The sequence below is a fragment of the Equus asinus genome, chromosome 2 (genome assembly GCF_041296235.1).
Source record: "Equus asinus isolate D_3611 breed Donkey chromosome 2, EquAss-T2T_v2, whole genome shotgun sequence".
NCBI classification, from domain to species: Eukaryota; Metazoa; Chordata; class Mammalia; order Perissodactyla; family Equidae; genus Equus; species Equus asinus.
Window position 1 is genome coordinate 66,150,825 of NC_091791.1, and position 9,692 is coordinate 66,160,516.

At 50.8% G+C, this 9,692-nt stretch overlaps 1 protein-coding gene and 1 long non-coding RNA gene across 2 annotated transcripts in view; both read left to right on the forward strand.

Moving 5' to 3' along the window:
- The window catches only part of RPS24 (ribosomal protein S24), a 253,477-nt gene that overhangs the window by 204,190 nt on the left and 39,595 nt on the right, over positions 1-9,692 (forward strand). The gene's annotated exons all lie outside the window — the stretch shown is intronic.
- The window catches only part of LOC123281859 (uncharacterized), a 29,309-nt gene that overhangs the window by 14,774 nt on the left and 4,843 nt on the right, over positions 1-9,692 (forward strand). The window contains exon 2 of the long non-coding RNA XR_011495893.1: positions 9,124-9,281. This is a non-coding gene — a long non-coding RNA (uncharacterized lncRNA). The remainder of the gene's footprint in view (positions 1-9,123; positions 9,282-9,692) is intronic.

The window sequence follows — 9,692 nt, forward strand, 5'->3', positions numbered from 1 at the left end:
TCTAGAGCTGACTCAAATCATTCTCTGAACATACATCGAGATGTTTTACAGCAAAGGAATGGAGCCTTGACTTATTATTTCCCTCTTTTTTCAGAGATAATGATAATGATAATTCTAATCACTAACCTTCCCCAAAAGCTTACTACGTGTCGGGAGGCAGTGTTCTCAGTGATTTACATGGATTAATTCATTTTATCCTCTTGACAAGCCTACAGGGCAGGTGTTTTTATTATGATTCCTATTTCATACAAGTGTAAATGCATGTACTAAACTTGCCCATGGTCACACAAGAAGAAGGTGGAGCTGAACCCAGCATTCCAGCCAAGAATCCAAGCCCTTAGCCAGGGAATTTCTTGATTCCTTAGAGAGGTCAATTTCCTGGCTAAGGGAAACTCCTTTCTCCCAGTGCATGCTGCGTGGGTAGCAGCTGTGTTTGTGCATCCTCCAGACCTCAGCTGATTGACTGGGGTGGGCACTTGAAGCAGAGGCTGCCCCGTACTATATGCTTTGGGTGCTGGGCCAATCTGACTCCTAACTGGGGAAGCGGCTGGAAGACGCTGAGCCTGGGAATGGGAAGAGCTGATGAGCTAGACTTAGGGCTGGCGGCCCATCATGATCACCAGCTGTGAGTGACTAGAGGGAGCTCACAAGCCAAGAAAGGGGACAGAGAGGTGCATGGAGGCCCTGGAAGAGATCCCTGGTCTCGGACAGGCTCCTCACAGTGCTGGTTCCCATGGAGCCTGGCTGCTCCTGGTCCTCTGTTTTGGGATTCTGATAAGGATCTGCTTTATACTGAACTAGTCTCTCTGCTTGAGCTAGTGTCCCTCTCTGCCTTGCAAACAGAACTCTAACATGAACAATTCTCTTATCAGATCTATAAGGTACTGCCAGTGCAAGGAGGGGCTCAACCCCATCTATCAAGCAGCCCTCCTGCACAAGAAGAATATCCTAAAATTGCATGACTGGGATCTCTAGGGAAAGGACTCTAGAGATAGTGCCCAGAGGAGGTAAACATCTGTACTAGTCAGGGTAAGGGTGGGCTGCTATATCATGATAATGCAGAGGCATAAAGAGGGTTGAAGTCTCTTCCTTTCTCACATCACAGTTATAAGATGAATGGCCCAGGTTGGCAGGGCAGCTCTGAGTCTCACACTCATTCAGGGACTGGGGTCCTCCAAGCCATTGCTCTGCCACCCTGCAAGCCTTGTTGTGGTCTCAGTGGTTAGACCTGGGAACTGCCATGCCTGCCTCCAGCCAGAGGTGGAGGAGAGCATGGAGGGGGCACACCTGATATCTAACATCCCTTCCACTGGTGAGAACTTAGCACATGGCCCCACCTAGCTGCAAGGGAGGCTGGGAAAGGTAGTCTTGATCTGGGGTCAGCAAATATTTTCTGCAAAGGACCAGATGGGAAATATTTTCTGCTTTGTGAGCCATATGCTCTCTGTTGCAAGTACTCAACTCCATCCTTGTATCATGAAAGCAGCCATAGACAATATGCAAATGAACAGGTGTGGCTATGTCCCAATAAAACATTATTTGTGGACACAGAAATGTGAATGTCATATGATGTTCATGTGTCATGATATTAATCTTTCAACTTTTTTAAATCATTCAGAAACGTAAAAACCATTCTTAGCTCAAGGGCCATTCAAAAATAGGCAGTGGTCAGAGCTGGCTGGCAGGTCATAGCACGTGGACTTCTGGTTGGGATGGTGATGTTGGGCCTGGTCGCGTTTTGTCAGGGGAGATTGAATTTTGGTGGAGAGTGAGTGGCCTCCACCACAACGTCCACTCCAGGCTTGGCTAAGAGAGGGACATTTTGCAGACCCAGGGTGTCATCTGCCCTTTCTCTAGCTAAGAGAAGAGCAGAGTTTGCTGGGTGGAAACAGCCATGCCCCCTCCCCAAACTTGCCAGGAGCAAGGAGAGGAAGAAACCATGCCCTGGGAGGTTTCTGATGTCACAGGTTGTGGAGAGGGTCACATAAGAGCTCCCCCAGTGCTAGAGGCCAGCTGGGATGAGAACTCCAGTGGCTAGAGTTAGGCAGGTGGCAGCGCCCTGCAGGTCAGCATCCAGTCCCCCACTGAGGGGCAGCCAGTCACTCACGAGCAGGACACTCCCATCCCTGCTGCTGGGGCTCCTGGAAGCTACATAGGAGGTGGCTTTGAACTGGTCAATAACACTTTTAATTTTTTTTTTTGAGGAAGATTAGCCCTGAGCTAACATCTGCCACCAATCCTCTTCTTTTGTGCTGAGGAAGACTGGTCCTGGGCTAACATCTGTGCCCGTGTTCCTCTACTTTCTATGTGGGATGCCTACCACAGCATGGCGTGCCAAGCGGTGCCATGTCCACACCTGGGATCTGAACTGGCGAACCCAGGGCTGCCGAAGTAGAACGTGTGAACTTAACCACTGCACCACTGGACAGGCCCCTGGCACTTTTTAATAATTATAAAGTGACAGCTACAAATATTACATGTGACCAGGAAAATTGTCAGAAGGGATGAAGAATCACTTATTTGGCAAGTTTGTCTTTTTCGTCTCTTTCTCCTTTCCCTCAACTACCAGCTTGTGGTGTTGGGACATGCAGAGCAAAGCTGATAGCAGTTATTGAAAAAATAGAATCATTCCATATTTGTACAGCACTGAGCTTATACTGTCTATCAAAACAGCTACATATATTTTTGACATCAACTGCCAGTTATTCACTCTGTGCCTCAAAAAAATCAGAACCAAAGATAGAAAAATTCACCTAAGGGTGTTAGATGTGGCATCAGACCAGTCTGGGTTTGAGTCCAGGTTCTGTCAGACGCCCTCTGACCCCTCTGGGCCTCAGCCCCCTCATCTGTAAAACAGAGGAAAATAACACCTATTGTTCAGATCTGTTGTGAGAAGCTCATTTCAAATGCAAAGAATGACTTTTTGCTTTTCTCTTTGGGCCTCAGTTTCCTCATTTGTAAAATGGATGGGTTAGACTCCTAGTCCATTCCTGTCCTGCCATTCAGTAATTGTGTCACCAATGGCTGAGTCTTATGACTTATGAGAAGGAGAAAGCTGGCCTTCAGAGGTGCTTTTTCCTGGTGGGCGGTTTTGAAGATGAAGGAAGCAGTGGCTTGATCAGGAACTTCCTGCTCTCTGATTCTCTCCATCCTTCCAGGCACAGCTCAAGCCCACCTCCTCCAGGATGCCCTCCTGGCACAGGCCATCTCAGCCTTTGTGAAGCACCCACACGTTTGACCTTGACCTCCACCCCAGCCTTTTTCCTATCTGCCTGAGACAAGTGAGTGTGTCTCAATGGGCTGTCTAGGCAAGAGGACCTTAAGGCAAGTGTTGGGACCTGGGGCTCAGGTTAAAACCTGTAAGTAGGGCCAGTGTTGCCAGAGGAGCTATGAGATGTGTGTGTGTGGTGTATGTTTGTGTGTGCATGTGAGTGTGTGTGTATGTGTGTGCTGGACCCATTCACAGAGCTCAGAGGTGGGGTTAGGGTAGGGTTGAGGTTAGGGTCAGGGTTACAGGAGTGGCTCTAGGGTGTTCACTGCCATCAAATCCCTCACATCCCTATCAGGCAAAGGGGACCTGAGGTACCCATATCCCCCTGCCAGGAGCCTCTGTTGATAGCCATGTCCTCTTGGGCCCTGGTCGACATGGAAAGAACAGAAACTAGCTGATTCACAGACTGTGCAAACATCCTATTGGCCTTAAGACCCCCATTGGCTTTGTGGCAGGCGATGCACCATATCAAGGGGAGGTCTGTCCCCTTTTCCCATCACCATACCAACACCCATCCTGGGAGAGTGACCTTATCTGGGGACATGTGAGGATATGAACCAGCCAATGTAATGTATGCTGCTAAGTTAAAGATGCCAGTCCTTGTTTGTCTCATTGAAAATCTAAACTTCTAGTAAATGTGTGGCATGTTGTGTTGTGTGACACCATTTTATTCATCCACTAATTCATTCACTTACCTATTCATTCAGCAAGTGTGTCTGCCCACCAGGTGCTGGGAATATAGGGGCGAACAAGACGGAAACAGTTCCTGGTCTTGTGGAGCTTACAACCTGGGGGGGGGGGATCTACACGATTAAGCAAACAATTGCAAAATATTTGATGAACCTTTAGATTGGGCTGTGGAGTTAAAGGTGGCCAGACAATGATTGGGTGTGGTGGCGCAGGGCAGAACACCTGGAATGTTCCAGGCAGAGGGACCATGGGTGTGAGAGAAGCAATGTGGGTATGGGGAGCTGAAGGGAGATCCCTGTGTCTGGACAGCAGAGCATGGTGTAGGGGGACAACCTGGTGCTACAGGGGGTAGGCGGGGGCTAGACTCTAGAGGCCCCTGATAGGGATGCCAACAGTATTTGGGTTTTAGCCTTCAGGCACGGGAAGCCCCTGAAGCTTTTCAGGCAGCAGCACACATGGTGGGCTTTCACTGGAGAAGGATTCCTCCGGCCCCTGTGTGCAGGGTGCATTGGTGTGAGGAGGACGGGGTAGGGGGACTATTGTAGTCACTCAGGGAAGACATGCAGTGGCTAGGGCAGGTAGGGTGGGGTGCAATGGGTAGACGAAGCGGGGTCAAGAGCCATAAAGGGAAGAGCCAACAGGACTCAAATCTGGGGGAGAGGGAACATCCGGATAATTCTTAGGTCTCCATTTTGAGCAACTGGATGGATAGTGGCATCTTTGAGATTGGGACACAGAGGGAAAAAAACCTTTGGGAGGAAGATGACAGATGTATTATGAGATGCCTAGGAGACAACAAAGTGGATCCAGAGTTTAGGGGAGAGGTCTGGGTTAGTGATAAAAATGGGGAGTCGTTGGCATGGAGGTGGAGACTGACTCCCTGGAGGGGTCATATCCCTCAGTGAGAGAGTGTAGAAGGCCTGGGGTGGACCACGGGAAACTTTTCTCTATGCTCCATGGCCTCTCCCTACAGATGACACCACTCCTCAATTATAGCAGTTATATATCAATTATATAAACCATCTTGGTCAACGTGAGGAAAAGCAAGGACAGAACTACAAGAGAACAGTAGAACATTAGAACAGTGAGCCTAGTCCTGCCTTGTCCTCCTCCTCCCGGCCTCAGAGCCTTCCCAGGGACCTTGTCTGCACCGCGCACAGCTGCTTTCCCAGCATTCTAGTTGGCTGAGGCTATCCTCCGGTCCCCTCTTCCCCTCTCTCCAGCAGGCTCCCTGGAGAAGATCTGAGGGCTCTAACTTTGAAGTCTCTACCTCAGCCACCTCTCTGAACTCAATCCATCAGCAAGTCTTGCCTGGGTGACTTCTTTTCCCTCCCCCTCCCCTTCCAGTGTAGTATCCACTTTGCAGCCAGAGGCATCTATCTAAAATGGAGGTCTTTTCAGCTGGCTTTCTTACTGAAACTCTTCATAACTCCAAATGCAGTCTGACATTTTCCAGAGGCCTCTGTCGTCTAGCCCCAGCCTACCTTTCCAGTTGTCTCTATTGTTTTGCCCTTCATTTTTTCTGGAACAGACATACGGGGCTCTCAGCGTCTCCAAGGCACCACTTCCTCTCTCTCAGCTTGGTGCCTTTGTCTCGGCTCATTGCTCCACCTGGAGCATGCGGTAGGAGCTCTGTGAGTACTTACTGAACATACTCACTGAACGGGTGAATGACAGATCCAGGAGAACACGGGAAGAAAGCACACTCACCAGAACAGATGTTCCTCCTGTGTCCCTCCCGTTAAGCGGAAGCCTGACAGAGCATCTTTCATCGTCATTGCCTTTCTCTCTAAGCCTCCAATGCTTCCCCTCCTCCTAGCATTTCATGCCTGAGCCTCAATCCAGTAGCTCCAACTGCCTCCAGGGCCTCAGCTACCCCAGGCAGCCTTAATTAATTGTGAAATTGATTAAGCAGCCCCCTTTGTTAGGCTGGGCTGGTGTTTATTTGTATTTTCATACTATTATCCTTTTATACTTCTCTGGGCGCCTTCAGCTCTCTACTGACACCTTTTATTGGGGAAATGTTAATTTAAAAATCATCTATAATGCAGGTGTCACAAATCAAAGCTGTTCAGTAATGAGTTGCTCTTATGTCGTATAAAAACAATTAATTAAAACCCTTTCTGAGAGAGCCGTGCCGGCAGATTTATATTTCCCAATGTCTCCCCTCGACCTTCCTTTTTAAGGACCCTCGTGCACTCAGCTGGCTTCTCCAGGAGGATGGTTCCTTTTCACCTCTGCCGAGGAAATAAAGTCCAGGCCTGGTGGAGTGGGGAGGTCTGCAAGAGGGCATCTGGTCCCACCTGCTTGTGTATAGAGCACTGAGAGGGACTTCGCTGTGGTCACGTAGCACTTGAGTGCCAGAGTGCCAGGCTCAGAACAGCCTCTGCCACCAGAGTCCTGTCCTTGTCATCGCTACTGGCGTTTCTCCCGCTGTCCTCCTTTCAAAGCTCACTGGCTAGTGGACCCAGGAGCGCCTGCACTGCTCTTTTGCCAAAGCTGGTCTGGGAGATCCGACTCATTTCCCCACTGGCAGATATGGTCACTTCACAAACGCTTTCCCCTCTTTGCTCATCAACTCAGCACTTAGGGAATATAATCCAGGCCATCTAAGTTCTGGTCTTGCCTCTGCTCCTGATCCATCATGGAACCCTGGGTAAATCACTTTTTCGTGGTTGGGCCTCAGTTTCTCTCTCTACAAAATGGATACATTGATTTGAATACCACCAGGTACCATGAATGGATAAGGGGGGTCTGATGGGAACCGGGAAAAACTGGAGAAGAGCATGCTCCTTCTGAAGGGGACAGTCTCTGTCACCTCCAGATGTTTGCTGCCACTTGGGTAAGCAGGCCCAATTTTGTCCTTTTCAGGAGAAATCCAGCTTGAGAGTTTAAAATGTTGGCAAAGGTGCCAGCCCTTGGTTAATTTGCCCTTAGATCCCCTCCCCCTATTCTGCTCTATGTCTTGGGGGGCTGGCCCATTAAGGTTCCCAGGTCAGTTGTGTTGAGTCAGTGGGAGGCTCTGGATGGAGATGGGAAAGTGAGAGGGTGGGAGGCAGGGAAGCTGGGGTGCCTGCCCCATCTCTCTGCCTCGGGCACCCTCTCTGGCAGTGCCCATGTCTCTCGGTGACCCCCTGAGGTTCTGGTTGTCAGGTCATCGTGGCCCCTGGGCTCTGGTAACACCACCTCCTGCCTTCCCCTCCAAGGACTTGTTGCTGCTGCTAGTCTCTGGATTGCCTTGTTGGTCTTTTCATCTCCTGTGTAAACAGTCCTTGTGTTAAATTCCCTCTGCTTTAAATACCCAGAGTACTTTATAGGTTCCTGGTTGGACCCTGGCCAGCACAGTTAATAATTGTATGATTATTATTTAACGCTGTGAGGGCTTGCCTGTGGGCTGGATGGAGTACGGAGAGCACCACTCATAACTGGCTTGGATAAGCTGAATTTCAAGGTCATAACTAGGTTCAGAACAGACCCAAGAAATCAGGCAATGTGGATCCCTGCTTTTTGGAAGCTTCCAGTCTTAAGAGTGAACCTACTCTCCAGGCCATCTGGATTATGGCCCTTCTGCCCCCACTAAAAAGCTGGTCTCTTGCTCTCCAGGCTGGGGCCTCTTCCGTCCTGTCCCACTCAGTCTCTTTCTGGTTGGCGCCCCCTCCTGGCAACCAGGTGGCACTGCCCTCGGGAGGTCTGTGAGGGGGCTTGTGTGGGCTCTGAGAAGGTAGGTGACCTCCCCTGCACCCTCACCTTTCCTGCCTTCTCTGAAGGCCAAGCCACAGTGAGTGGGTGCAGTCAGGACCAGAACCCAGGGCTCACTCCTGCAAGAGGCACACACCCCGTGCCTGTCGTGTGCCATTCTTGGTGGCAGGGGCTGAAGATGCCACCACTGAGAAGACCCAGCCCCACCTTCAAGGAGCTCGTCATCCAGTTGGGGGGCAAGGAGCATCCTACCGGTCAAGGTGGGGCAAGCTACTGCTGGAAAGCCCTGGGTGGGAGAGCTAGCAGGCTCCGGAGCTTGGCTCCTGACTTCTAGATTATTCCACCTCCGTAGGGAGCATGCTTCCTTTCTGTCTAACATTGTGTGATTTGGGGACTGTCCAACTCAAAATGAAGCCAACCATGTGGCGAGCTGACCCCCCCGCTGGTGGTCCCCCTCCCGCCGGCCCCCCTGTCCTCCTGGCGGCCTCCTCCTTCCGCGGGGCTGTGAAGCATCTAATCCAGGCTTTTCTCTGGCGTCCACAATTACAATGTCAAGACTGAATAATCTGCCTTTATCTCCCGGGTGACAGCCCTGTAGAAACTTCAAAAGAAACAGTTTTCCTGGCATCTAATGGCTTTTGTTAATTACTATATCCCAAAGAAAATGAAATAAAGGAGGAAGAAAAATGATATTTCTCTGTGACAACTTTGTGAAAATATCAATGACAGAGCAGCACAGTGGAGGGCCTTTAACTGTTCCTGCGGCTGAGCTGGGCCTGCACCCCTGTGGTGGCTGCAGCATGTCCGCGGACACCTGCGCGCCCAGTACCCGGCGGTTGGCACACACTCCTTCACGCGCCGACACGCTGCCACCTATGCTCGCTCCTCATCCCCTCACCACCCTCTCTCTCAACACACATCCTGACACACACACGTGCTACAAACACACTCCTGTATCTTCTCACACACAGAGGCCTTCCCGTGCTGTACACACCAGCACAGACTTGCTCACACAATCTCCCACATGTGAGGCTGCTGTTCGTAGCCTCACATTCTCACCCCTTCACAGACTCCTGCCCACGCACACCCTCTTGTGGACATGCACCACCGCCCCCCCTCAACAGGTGAGTACTCCTTCATTGGATTGTTCAGAAGCCTTTCCACCCCCATGTTGTACCAGACTCCGGGATGGGTACCGGGATACAGGCACGCAAGGGGTCTGCTCAGGGTAGCAGGGAAGACACACAGGTGGATCCGTAGCCCGTTTTCTCTTGTCCCTCTCTTACACTGCATTGATGTCCTGTGTGATGTGGGCATGCGGGACCAGTGTGGTGGGGTGGGTAAGTGCTCAGGCTCTGGGGCCAGAATGCCTGGGTTTGAATCTTGGCACTATCACATTACCAGCTGTGTGACTTCAGGCAAGTCATTCAACTTTTCTGTTCTGCAATGTTCTTACCTTACAGGTCAGGCTCATGGAGGAGGTGATATTGGATATTTGGGCCTTGAAACTTGGAAGAAAAGAAGAACACACCTCAGGAAGGCAGAACAGCATGGTCAAGGGCTCAGAGTTATGGCAGGGCGTGCATATCCCATGAATGTTGCATGTTTGGTGTGAATGGAGGTTAGTGTGGGGTATCAAGAAGAGGTTTAGATGGGAGAAGATTCTGGAAAGGTAGGCAGGGCCTGATGGTAACAGACTGTGCTTCATTGTGAGGGGGTGGGTTTTCCTGTAGAAGCTGAGACCACTGAAGGGTTACAGTCCGGTGAGTAATGCCAGAATGGAGGAAGGCCAGGGACAAGCAGGGAGGAGACCCATGGTGGGTAAAGCACTGCCGCCCCTCACAGGACTGTGGGTGCTGAGCAGTTCTCAGAGAAGGCGATGCGGCTTGTCAGCCACTCTGTCCCACACTTGGGCCCTGAGAGCCTGGCAGAAGACACCATTTACGTTGGTGGGCCGTGTGGGGCCACAGAGGGTGGAGTTGGCAGGTGGAGTTGCCAGTCTATAGAGTAGGGCAGCTGCGTTCTAGAAAGG